This window comes from Rhinolophus sinicus, chromosome 1 (assembly GCF_057876585.1).
Source record: "Rhinolophus sinicus isolate RSI-liver-muscle chromosome 1, RSI-T2T, whole genome shotgun sequence".
Lineage (NCBI taxonomy): Eukaryota > Metazoa > Chordata > Mammalia > Chiroptera > Rhinolophidae > Rhinolophus > Rhinolophus sinicus.
In genome coordinates, this window is record NC_142501.1 from 88,936,632 (window position 1) to 88,949,578 (window position 12,947).

Consider the following 12,947-nt stretch of genomic DNA (forward strand, 5'->3'; position numbering starts at 1 on the left):
CCAGCCGGCTCCGCTGCTATAGGCCGAGGCGCCCGCTGACGTCATCTCTGGAAGGCCAATCAGAGCGGTGAGGGGCCGGCAGGTGATCGGAGACTGGTGAGAGCTGAGGCCCCGCCCAGGGCCGTAGCGCTTGCGCCCCTGCGCGCGGGCCTGTGATTGGCGCGCGGCGGATGCGTGCGGGGCCCGCCCTGTAGTCCGCGGTGGAGGCGACTCTTGCCCCGCCAAGCCTGTGTGTTGGAGGCTCAGTAGAGATATGGAAACCAATCCTCGGATTTGGGGTTGATCTGATTTGAGGCTGGGACGCAGCCAGTACTCTTACTTCGTGGGTATCCAGCGCCAGACGAACTGGGTCCTAGGAGGTGTAGCTGTTCACCCGTAACACGGGAGACGTCGGATCAGCAAGGTCTGTGGACCCAGTGTCAGTCCCCTAGCCACCTTGACAGGCATGTCCCCGGAGCAAATTTCAGTCTGGCCCTTCTGAGCCCTCTTCTGAATACTAGGCCTCATTCTTGGCCTGCTGAGCCTGGTTTCTCCCAAAGAATCCTGCGAAGCCAGCTTATTGAGAATCCCCTCACACTGGGTCTCCTCTTCAAACCTTGATTTGTAATCAAACTCCTTTTCCGCCATGATCTTTAACCAAGTTCCTCTTAGTAATTTTCCATTTTCTTCCTCACCGCGACCCCTGGCTGTAAATTTCCACTGGTCCCTGTTGTATCCGGAGTTAAATTCACTCTCTTGCCCCTATTGCAATAGTCTTGCTCCTACTGCAGTGGTCTTGAGTAGAATCTTCCCTGTTCCCCCTGTTTTTTAAAGAGCATCTAGTGAATAAGGTCTCTTTAATAGCTTTCAGGGCCTTGAGAGAGTTCCTTAACCTCTCACACCCTCAACTACATGGTAGGTAACGTGGGATAACAGTAGTCACCACACAGGTAAAGCTTAGTAATGTTCGCTGCACATTGGTAAAGCTTAATGCGACCTTTACATTCTCTTCCGTGCATTTGTTTTTTACCTAGATTCTCATATTTAATAATACATTTGTTTCCTTGGATCCCCAATTATATATGCAAAGATGGGTTTAGAGAATTTAAGTGATGCATGGAACATTTCAATAGGCACACATTTCAAAACAGTTGCACGTTTATAATCCCATTTAGCCCTCAGAACAACTTTGAGGAAGACAGTGCAGGCTATATTATCTTCACTTAAGACATGAGAAATCTGGCCTAGAGTAAAACTAAGCAATTTGTCTAAGCTCGAAGCTGGTCAGTGGTGACACAGGACTAATTCAAAGATTCTCCAACCTACCTGCACACCGGAATCATCTGGGACCTTATTAATTCCAGGCTATATCCCAGAAAAATTAAATCTGAACCTCAATGGGAGGGACCCAGACATCAACAATTTTTTTAAAATGCCCAGCTGTTTGCAGTGTGCAGCCAGTTTTAAGAGCTAGAAGTTTGAAGCAGTGCTTGTCAAACTTGAACACGCACACAAATCCCCTGGGGATCTTGTTAAAATGTTGATTCTGATTTAGTAGGTCTGGAGTGCGGGCCAAATTTAGCATCTCTAACAACCTCCCAGGGAAATGAGGCGTTTTCAGGATGCGCGTGGAGGGATCATTCAGGGGCCCCTAAATAGTAGGGCCCAGATTGCCATGGGGGTACACTGCCTGTACATAGTGGAGACTCCATATACATGTTCTGAATGATTGCATGATTGAACCAGACCGACAGATTCTCCTGGAAATTTGACCTAGAAAAATGAAATTAATTAGGCAGTTATCTGTGAGGTCTAAAACAGAAAGAAGGCATAGAGAGAAACCACGACATATTAGAGCTGAGGGAGCGTGTAGACTGAGGCAATTCAAAAACAGAAACCACAAATAATAAAAGCTTGAGGATAGATTTGTAGAGTGGAGGGTAAGGACCAGCAAAGGTAACGGAAGATCTGAGTAGACACAGAGACAGATACAAGTGAGTAATGCAGAGACTACCTGGTCCCTGGTCCCTCAAGATGCCAGAGGCCCAGACACTTGTAAGTTCTGGTTTTTACAATAAAACACCTTTCTATTTAAGGTGGTCTGAGTGCATTTCTAAAGCCTAACCAAAAACAGCCTTCCACTTTGTCTTACTTAGTACAATAACTCTGCAAGGTATGAATTATTTCAGTTTTACAGATGAAGAAACTAGGCACACAAAGGTTAACTGATCTCCCATCTCTCAAGATCTCAGAACTGTGTTTGGCCCCAGGTAAGTATGCTCCAGGTGGTAGCAAAACTATAACAATGAGGCTAAATACTGGCTCTGTTTCATTATTTCCCTGGCTCCAACCAAAATTTTAAAACATAGTACGGATGGACTCAATTAAAATTTGTTAAATGAATGAATGAAGAATATCTGTTATGATCAATTTGTCAAATGAACCATACATCTAAAAGGGGCTGATAAAATAAGAGAGGATTGCTTTAGGAGAAATTTGGGAAATTATCAAACACCAATATTTGTTTTAAAAATTATCCAAGAAATACATATAAAAACAATGTCTTCATAACTTTAAAAATTGGGGACAGGGGTGGGTAGTTGAGAAATGCAGATCTTTGAAAGAGTGAACATTATCCTGCATTATTCACAATGGTTCAGGGATTTCTTTCAGCTTATAAAATGACCAGGAAGGTCATTTAAATTTTGTTTAGATAGAAGCTAGAAATAACCACTGATACACTTTTGTGGACAAGGTATCATATCACATGCCTTTTTCTTTTTTTTAATGAAAAACGGTGCTTTGTTGTGGTACCTCATATGATGGAAATCTGAATTTGTCAGGATAGTCCAGGTTATGCGGGGGTAACAAATTAACCCTGAAATTTCTGTGGCTTAACACATAAAATGTTGTTTCTCTTTCATGCTACATGCCTGACATGGATCAAAAAGGGGCTTTGTTCCACATAGTCACTCAGGGACTAGGGTTGACAGACACATTGACATCAATACATAGACTCATACTTACTGGGGCAGGAGAGGAGAATGACTCAGTGTCTTGAACCAGTCCTTCGATGCTTCCTCTATTTGCGGTCCAGAACTACTCACATGGCCCTTCCTAACTGCAAAAGTGATGGGACATGTGGCGGGAACATACGCATGTTCAGTGAGTAGACAATGCCACAAATACTGTGTGTGTTGGAGCATCCCGGGATTCTGCCCTGGGCCCGCTTCTCTCCTCAGTCATGCAGTCTCCTAGCTGATCCTATCCAGTGCATAGACCTCGTCTATATCCAAAGGCTGCAACTTTCCTCTGATCCCCTCATTCATTTATTCAGTTACCTACTCAGTATCTTCACTTGGGTCTCTAGTAGGCATCCCAAGCTAACTGTGTCCACGCAGACACTTCAGTTTTTACCTCCAAAGACTGCTCACTCCTCTTCAAGTCCTCTTCATTTTGGTAAATGGCAAAACCATCTCCCTCTCTGCTCATGTAATCCTTGCTTCTTCACCTTAACCTAACACTCCCCATCAAATTCATCACAAATTTCTGTAGGTTCAATAATGCAGTGAGTGCTGGACTTTTACTCATGTTTTCAAATAAAGATTTAATTATAGTCTTCACAGAAGATAAGCCAAGTATGAAAATACCTGATCTACTTGGAATGTGGGATTGGGGAGGAGAGTGTGGGTTGGCACTAGTTCCCCAGGCATTTAAATACTTTCAACAATGGCATTAAGGGTGAAATTAATTCTATTGTGACCAAATTCTGGCCTATTGGTTAATCACAGTCAGTGAAATTTTTATCCTTCTTGTTTATAATTTTTAACTGAAAGTTTTCTTCTTATTCTGATCATGAGACTAAAATAGTTATTACAGACTTATATCTCCAGGACTTCAAAGATCTTTAAAGATATATCTTTGAAATTTGTGGAGACTTCTTGTATGAGCTAGTCCATGGTCATTTTGTAGAAATGTTTCATATGTGGGTGGGAAAAGTGTGATTCACTCATTATTGGGTGCGGAGTTCTATATATGTCCAAAACCAAGCTTTTTTCTTGTGGTGCTCAAACCTTCGTTCATAAATAAATAAACTGAAAAAAAAAAAATAGAGCGTCTGTGGGCTCTATCACCAAGTTATGTCTTGAATCCACCACTGCTCCTGTGACCTTACCACATCCTATGCTAAGCCTCCATCATCTCTTGTCTGAATGACTGTGACAGCCTGTTAACACAGCTCTGCTGCCCACATTCTCGTGCTCTATAAAGCATCCTCTACTCAGCCTCCAAAGTGATAGCTCGATAATTATGTCACTTACGTGCTGGAAAATTCTCTGATGGATTCTTGTTGCCAACTAGAATAAAGTCCCAACCCCTTACCCAACTCCTGTAAGGCCTCGGTGACGGTGCCTCTCGAGGTCTCCAGTGCCATTTCCTTCTTCATGTCTCCTCTTCACCAAACTCCAGACATAATGCTTCTCTCTGTCCCTAGACACGTCATGATCATTCCTATCTCAGAGCCTTTGGATTTTCTGTTCCTTCTGCTTACAGAGCTCTTTCCCAAGGTATTTGCATGGTTATCTCCTGCCAGGCTTCAGAGCTTAACTCAAAAGTCACTTCCTCAAAAGGCCTGTCCTCAAGCAAAGTAGCCTGCACAGTCACTGTCTTCCTGTTTTATATACTTAGATCTTAAATTATACCAATTACTTACTATTTGCGCAGGTTCACTTCCAGTCTCTCTGCTAGAATGTGAGTTCCTTGAGGGTAGGGACTGTCTTGTTCTCTTCTATGTCTTCAGTGTCTGGAATAGAGCCAGACACACTGTAAGAGCCCAATCAGTGTTTGCCGTCATTGCAAATCATGTTTCTAAATAATATTTAATGATATGATAGCATTCCCCAGATATGTGATTAAATGAAAAAATAAAAGGTAGGACAAAAACCTATTCACTATGAGCCTGATTTTATAAGAAAACATGCATACATTTTTTAAAAGACAAGAAAAAAACGTCACTTGTGTCAAGGATTTCTCTGATAATATTTGTAATGTTCAAAATGCTTGTGCTGTTTTATTACTGAAGGGTTTATTTCCAGTGATATATGCATATAATTAAGCAAGATTTCTTTCACAAAGAAAATTGTCCAGAGGATGGAGAGGGGAGAATACATATATTGTTCTATGTATGTGACCACTCATAACTACTAACACAAGCCAACTTACTATTATTACCATTTAATAGAGTACAACTCTGAATAGTCAAAAACACTCTTAGTTGATGGGTATGTGTTCTTGGCATTTGTTCTATTTACTTTTGAGTATGTTGTTTTATGATCCAAAGGTAAAGCTCTTTAAGACTCACAAGGATAGAGACAGAGAGATTTTAAGTTTAAGACTAAAAATGGACAAAACTGACATCAGATATTCGTATCGACCGAGAGTCTTTGGGACCAACTGAGAATTGTGATTTTGCAATTACCCAAGTTATTTCTAACACTGCTACTCTGCTTTTTTCTTCTGTTGCTTTTAAGTTGGAAATTGTAGTGGTTTATGCAAATTTAACAAAAGGGAAAGTCTTGGACTTTTACTGGCAGGGATTTTCTTGCTCTACCCACTGTCATAATTGATTACATGCTGTACCCTGAGGGAAGAACAGAATTTCTCGGCCAACAGAAAATCACAAATACATGGTAAACCATCTGCTTTGTCCAGCAGCTCAGAAATAATAATGTGACCAATGATCCAAGCGAGAAGGGGCTGCCAGTCCAACTGTGCCCAGCCCTCCATCAGCTTCTTGTCTGAGGTGGAGGGAGATTTGTTTTGGCAGCCACCCTGCCAACATCTGACATCTGTCACCCATAGTTCCCCATTATTGCTACTTCCAAAAACTCATATCTGCCAGTCAAACAGCTTTTCTGCTGATGGACTGTCGAAGGATGCCTTCTCGGCCTGACGTGCTTCTGGGGAACTCCCCTTTATTTGAATACATGCATCCCCTAATCCCTTTTCATGCCTTGCCTTTTAGCCTGTCACTTAGTGGGAAAAAAGGTCTCTCCCCAAGCCCAAGTTCATTGCTTTTTGGAAGCATGGCCAGAGCATGAAGGGCATACTATGAAAGTAGTAAATGCTATGGTTTTACTCCCATGGGATCAAAAGCAGTCTCCTCCATCAGAATCCGCAGACAAATGATGTCCCCTCCACCTCTGCCTTTTTGTTAACATTTGCATGCATAACTCCTTTAAAAATAGTTAACACAGTACTTGATGTGTTTGCACATATTCTTGTGGAAGCTTTCTATGTATTAGGCACTTTACTGAATGAGGCACAGACTACCTCATTTAATCCTTTTAATAATCCATCGAGGTTTTGTATTTTATAAAAGAACAAACAGAGGCTCAGAGCTCTTCAGGCCAGAAAGTGGCAACTCTGGGATTCAAACCCAGATCTTGCTTAAGTGAAACTCTCTTTCCACTACAGCATCCTGACTCTCCCTGTCACAGTATTTGTGACAATTTGTATGTAATACATAAATGTATGAGAGAGTCAGCAGTACTCCAAGCAGATAGCATGCACTGGGGGATATTGCTTGGGAAGGCTAAAGCCCTTGCTTTTGCCACAGCCCTGACAGAATGCTAAGAGAAGAGCTTTAGGGCCTTAAAATCCTGATCCCTTGGCCCTAGTTCCTGAAAACATTTAGGGAATAAAGCAAGTAAGGTGGTAGGAAGTACCGTATCAAAGCAAATCTCCCATTGTGCCTTCATTTTGATTTCACAGAGACATACGGAAAATGTAAGTGAATGCTTGCTGATTATTACACATCTTCGGCATTGAGACTTTCCAGGAAACTATTGACCAAGGTAATCAGAGTCTCATTGAACTGAGTCATGAATGGAAACCTGCGGAAGCCAAGCGTTCTCTAACTACTTTAATGCCTCCATGGACAGGACGATCCTAAAGTAAGAATGGCATGAGCCCTTGCAGGGCCTCAGGACATTGCATCTGCTGTAGGATGCTTTTTGAAATAGTAATCCGTGTTTTTCCTCCAGTATGTCTGCCCTGCATTTTTTCACCCTTGTATTCTGTATCCCCTTTTTCAGGGAAGGGACGGTGACAATAAAAGAGCCAAGGAAAAGAATCTGTCTCCCCAGAAGATAATGAAAGGAACCTTGACATAAACAAAGGCTTGAGGGACTGGAATGAGAAGAACAAGGGGCTTCCCTGCCCCCTAGACCAGAACAATTCTCTGGGCTGAATGGGGGTGGGGGGGGAGTGTTGGGAAAGAATTGATATGAGCATAGATGTTGGTGGGCCCCTGAGCAACAGGGACAAACTGGAGACTTTTTTTAAAATGGCATATGTTGGGGTTTGGGAGGAAATCAGAACCCATGCCCCTTTCCCACATGGCACTCCCCTGGAGATGGCAAGACCCCAGAGAAAAGGTGGCTGTGTAGCATCCTCGACTGGGACAACCTTTGGTCTCCCAGTCCCAGCATGATGTGGGGGCAGCAGAATATGCATTTTACATCCAAGAGGAAAAACAAAGTCAAGAAAGCCACAGTTACAACATTTGTAATCTTTAAACTATGTCAGAATACACAGCCTATACCCCAAATGCTGCAAGCATTCTGCCTTAGTCAGCTCTGGCCGCTATAACAAAATGCCATAGACTGCATAGTTTAAACAACAAACATTTATTTCTCCCAGTTCTGGAGGCTGGAAGTCAAGATCAGGCTGCCAGCAGGGTCAGGTTCCGGTGAGAGCCCTCTTCCGGTTGCAGGCTGCCTATTTCTCTTGTATCTCACATGACAGAAAGGACACAAGGAGAAGTGGATGCCCACCCCAGCCCCTCCATCCACTCCAAGTGCTCTGGCCAGGCGAACCCAAATTAGAATGCAGACCTGGGGAGAAGGGAAAACAAACTGTGAATGGCCTGAGAGTCAGATTCTTCCAGTCAAAAAGAACTTCAGGGGAAAAGAGTGACTGTCGTGTGGGGGATGCTGCTCGCTGCGCCATTTGTCGTGCGAGGCAGCCTGCGGGGTCTCTGGTCCCACTCCCCTCATAAGAACGCAGGATATGGTGAGGCCAAAAAGGAACACCCACGGAGCCATAGGTAGGGGAGTCACACCACTATAGTCTCACTGGAGGCTGGATCCACACGACCTGCAACCTGCTGCCCGCTTCTCTGCCTGCCAACCGACCGACTCACCGACCACCGCAGCCGTGGTAGTTATATCAGTGGCCAATGGCTAACTGGTTATAGCTGATGGCCAACCAGTCACAGCTGACAGCCGTCTACTACCTGAGCCAGCACCTTTCCACATGAGGCTGAGAGCCTGGAAACTGCTCTCTGGGACTCTGTCCCCACAGTGACATTCTTGCACATGTGAGATCAGGCTGCGAATCATAGTGGCTACACATTTATAAGCCACATGTCCTGGAAGAAACCTGAACAGAATTACTGTGAAGAATAATAAAAAAGCAAGGAAAAAATGCCGGGAAAGAAAATGCTACTTCCAGACTATAAACCCACCGAAAAACTTCTCCTTAGATTGTGAGGCTCTTTTCTTTCTTCTTGGACTTTGGCTACATTGAAAGTGATGTTCCCTCTTCCGATGATTTCAACGATACCATCATCCAGTTCGCCCCACCTTGGCTGAAAGCCTCACTCTTTTGACTCAATTCTCAGTAAACAAAATACAAATAAATCAAGCACTCCTGTGTGGTGCAAGATGCGTATTATTTGAAGTCAGCCAGATCTGGGTTCCAGTCCCAGCCTGACTCCATACTGTGAGCTAGGTGACCCTCAATTCACTCAGTTACAAAATGAGGTCTCAAATTCATCAGGGGGTTGCATTACATGAAACGCTTGTGAAAAAGCTCTTTTAACACTACAAAATGCACTTAGCTGCTAATTATCTAAAAAGTCTCCCTCACCTCAATGCCTAAACTGGCAGTACTGAGTAGTTAAAAGACTGGTACCTGTCCGTAAAATTAACTTTTAAAAAGACTGAATTAGGTGCCTCTCTGGCCCTCTGCTTTAGCCGTGACGACAGGTAACATTTATCCAGTTCTGGCTATGTCCAGGTACGTGGAAGTGCTAAGATGAAAGAACCCAGGCAGTACTGCTATTATTTAACCCCATTTTACAGATGAAGAAACCAGTCACTGAGGGGCTAAGGAACGTGTCTAGAGCAGGCAGTCCACTGGAGCCCTTGTGTTCTTTACCACCACATTAAGTAGCAGTCGTGTGATTTCTTGTCTGTTTCTGCCATTAGCCATTGAAATCAAGGAGTGCCTGGAAAAGCAGGCGCTGAAGAAACATTTATTGAATGAGGTGTCTGGTGCAGAGTGCTTGGCATACAACCAGCCCTTTTCTGTTGAGTGAATGAGCGGAGCCCAGGAGCCCCATATGGGGAAGAGGACAACGAGAAGTCATCGTCGTGATAGATGGGATGATTGATGCATAGCCATGGGACTTGCATTTTTTTCAACAGATGCAAAAATCTCACAGGTTTGTCTTATGGACTCATTAGGTGCCATGAGAACTAAAAGTGACTGCAAAAACAAACAAATAGAGGGAAAAAAACTGGTCTTTAACCCATTCCACCTGGTGACTTCAGTGTGGGCTGACGACTCTGCTCTCAAAGGAATTTCAAAAATCTGGCCCAGGCCCCAGTTATCTAATGACTGAAAACCCATAAAGAGATAAAGGAGATTACAAAGCCTAGTGGGGAGTGCGGGTCTTTTACATTTGGGGTAGAAAAGTGGAGGGAGGGTCTCAGGCCTTTCCGCTCCTCCTGGGGCTTACAGGAGTCCTACTTCATGGCCAGAGAGGTAAGAGACATGTTTTAGGCTGCAGAGATGCAAACTCCTTAGGGAACAGGCAGGTGAAGCAGGTTCGTAGGTGCTTGGGGGCGGGGAGCCGAAAAGCGGGCCAGGACGTCCTCAGCTACAGCCCCTATTGCCTCTCAGGCCCGTTGTTGCCAGAATGTAGATTTCCCGAGTAGTTAAAATCCTGACATGTATGTGAAAGCTCTCATCTTACATTAGCAATAAAGTCCAAGGCAATTTAAATCCCGGTGGGAGTCTAAATGCCTCTCTGCAGGCTGGATTTGGTCTGTAGGCGGCCAGTTTGCCATCTCTGGATGACATACACACTGAAAAAAATCGGAAGAAGTCATGAATCACAGCAGCCACTCCCAGATGGAGTCAGGATGTGGTAGTGCTGAGAGGGAAGCAGGTAAGGGGACTGCTGGTCCTGCTGCTCTGCGGAAGAGAGGTGTCCGGTTCTGGGCAGTCCTATACCTGGCTGGCGGTACCGCTCCCTTTTCTGTTGTACCATCTATGGCATTGGTGCCACCTAGTGGACTTCCCAGGAAGCGCCCGATGATTAGACCTCCATGTTGAGTCCTACAAAGGCCAGAGGGTGGTGAGGGACCAGGGCGACAAGTCAATTCCAGAGCCAAAGCAAATCACCACAAAATGAAATAGAAGCGTGTTTTGGATAAGCATAAACCCATAGCTGCAGTGGGATTCCAGGGTCACAGAGAAATCAGCGGGGCTCTGTCGTGCTGTTTTCTTAGGCCACCCACTCCTGCTTGATTGAGCCTACAGTCAGAGCTGGTAAGTTCTGCTCCTGCAGGGCGGGGAGGCCCCCAGAGCGTGGGGGTTGGGGGCGGGGGTGGGGGCGGGGATGGGGGTGGGGGCGGGGGCATGGAAGTCATGGTTGAAGTCGTCATCTCGACAATGCCGACCTTATTTTTTTAAGCCTTGGGAGGAATTAGGCAGGTAGGAGTCCCAAATTAGTATTTGTGGCTGTTTATTCTGTTTCATGAGGACAACATCTGTGTTTATAGTGTTTAAAATCCATTATATTGTGTGCTCATCAAGCTATTTGAATATTTTCCCTTCATTTTTAAGATCACGTCCCATCCCTTTATTTTTGGAAAAGGTCAAACAAATTTTGTTTCTACTATTTATAAACTATGCTGCATCTTACCAAAACTGTTTTCCTAAAACTCATTTGCTTGAGGAAGTCTACCCTGCTTTTCTGAAAGCACCCTCCCACAAGCAGGCATCAATTTACTCTGTAGGCATTGGCAAGTAATTGTCTTTATACCTCTATGCAGTTTCACGGGCCTGTGTTCGGTCTCCCCATGGAAAGTTTCTTGAACCATGGGGTATGGGTGTTTTTGCTTTTTCTTGAAGGCCCGATGTAGGCCCTGCACACAAACGTGGGTTATGGACACAGCTTTCCTTTTCTTGACACTGAATCTTCACGCCCACAGTCACTACAAGCATTTTCGCCACTGACGTTGCTGTAAAAGCAGGGGAGAAAGAATCTGGTGTAATATTCAGCTTTGAATACTTGCTTCACGATAGTCTGTTGAGAATAGTACTAAGCCCAATGAAATGTTTTATTTTGGATTTTGGTGTTACCGCTGTGTACCGAATGAAAAGTTCCAGATTTCTAGAAAATCTTTAGAAATACAAAGCGCTCACTGGAGCACAAACAAAAGACCTGGTATTTCTAGCTCTTCTCTCCATCAATGATTTTTACCTTCAGAAAGGGCACTTTTGTCTCACATTTGAGATTTTCCAATTGTAAGATCAAATAGGTCTGAAAGGGTGGTACAGGGACCATTAGATGAGTGGAGCCAGGTGAGTGGAGTGGAGCACCTGCTTTGTCCACTATCTTCCCAGCCTTGAACATCCATAGCTCTGAAACAAACATGCCCCTGGTATTATGGAAAGGTACTGTGTTTCCCCGAAAATAAGACCTAGCCGGACAATCAGCTCTAATGGGTCTTTTGGAGTAAAAATTAATACAAGACTTGGTCTTATATATTTTATCTTATATTAATTATATTATTGTGGGAACAGAGCCCCAGAAAGCAGTTTCCAGGCTCTCAGCCTCACATAGACAGGTGCTGGCTCAGGTAGTAAATGGCCATCAATGTGATTGGATGGCCATCAGCTGTGGCTAGTTGGCCGTCAGCTGTAACCAGTGAGCCATTGGCCACTAATATAACTGCTGTGGCTACGCTAGCGGAGAGGAGAAAGAATGGGGGCTAGCAAGAAGATGGCGGCTGGGCTGGCAAGTGTGGATGGCGGTTTGCGAACAGTGTGGATCCAGCCTCCAGTGAGAGTATAGTGCCGCCAGAGAGAATATAGTGGTATGACTCCCCTACCTATGGCTCCGTGGGTGTTCCTTTTTGGCCTCACCATATCCTGCGTTCTTGTGTGGGGAGTGGGAGCAGAGACCCCGCAGGCCGCCCCGCATGACGGATGGCGCAGCGAGCAGGGTCTCCCGCATGACAATTATATTATATATTATATAAGACCGAGTCTTATATTATAGTAAAATTTAATTATATTAATTTTTACTCCAAAAGATGCATTAGAACTGATTGTCTGGCTAGGTCTTATTTTCAGGGAAACACAGTACTTTGGAGTGGAGATGTAGTGTTATCAGATACAGCCCCAGTACTGCAGGCAAGTAGATGGGGGTGGGGAGGGAGAAGAATCCAGCTGTACTACGGGTCGTTGGATGGTGCAGAGGCAATTCCGAGGATGGGCAAGAGTGGCAACTTCTCAGAGGCCCAGCAGACTCCACTAGGCAGAAACCCAAGAAGTTATCCCTGCTTATCTGCAAGAACAGTGAGGTCAGTGGGGGATGGAGACAAAGGGGAATTTCTAGAGTCCTTGTAGGATTAAAAATCTTATTAGGTGGAATTACTTAACAGGGAATGTCTTAATCTGGTCATTCCCAATGAGCAGCATTAATCTTACTGCTGACAACTCAGGTCATAACTAAACTGGAAAACAGCCTTCAGTGACTTTGAGAAAGAACTAGAGAGAAAGTAAATGGCTATTAAGCCACTGCCTTTTGCATTACCCATCACTCCCAGAAAGGAAGCTGGTCTGAGGCACTAAGGTCTACGAGCAGCTGGGACCAGGGCTTGGTGATT

At 44.5% G+C, this 12,947-nt stretch overlaps 1 long non-coding RNA gene across 1 annotated transcript; it reads left to right on the top strand.

The window, feature by feature from the left end:
• The first annotated feature begins 82 nt into the window (after positions 1-82).
• LOC141570058 (uncharacterized) lies at positions 83-8,704 on the top strand. Its single transcript, XR_012493825.2, has 3 exons — positions 83-403; positions 6,751-6,932; positions 7,074-8,704. It is a non-coding gene; the product is annotated as an uncharacterized LOC141570058 (long non-coding RNA).
• Positions 8,705-12,947: the final 4,243 nt, after the last annotated feature.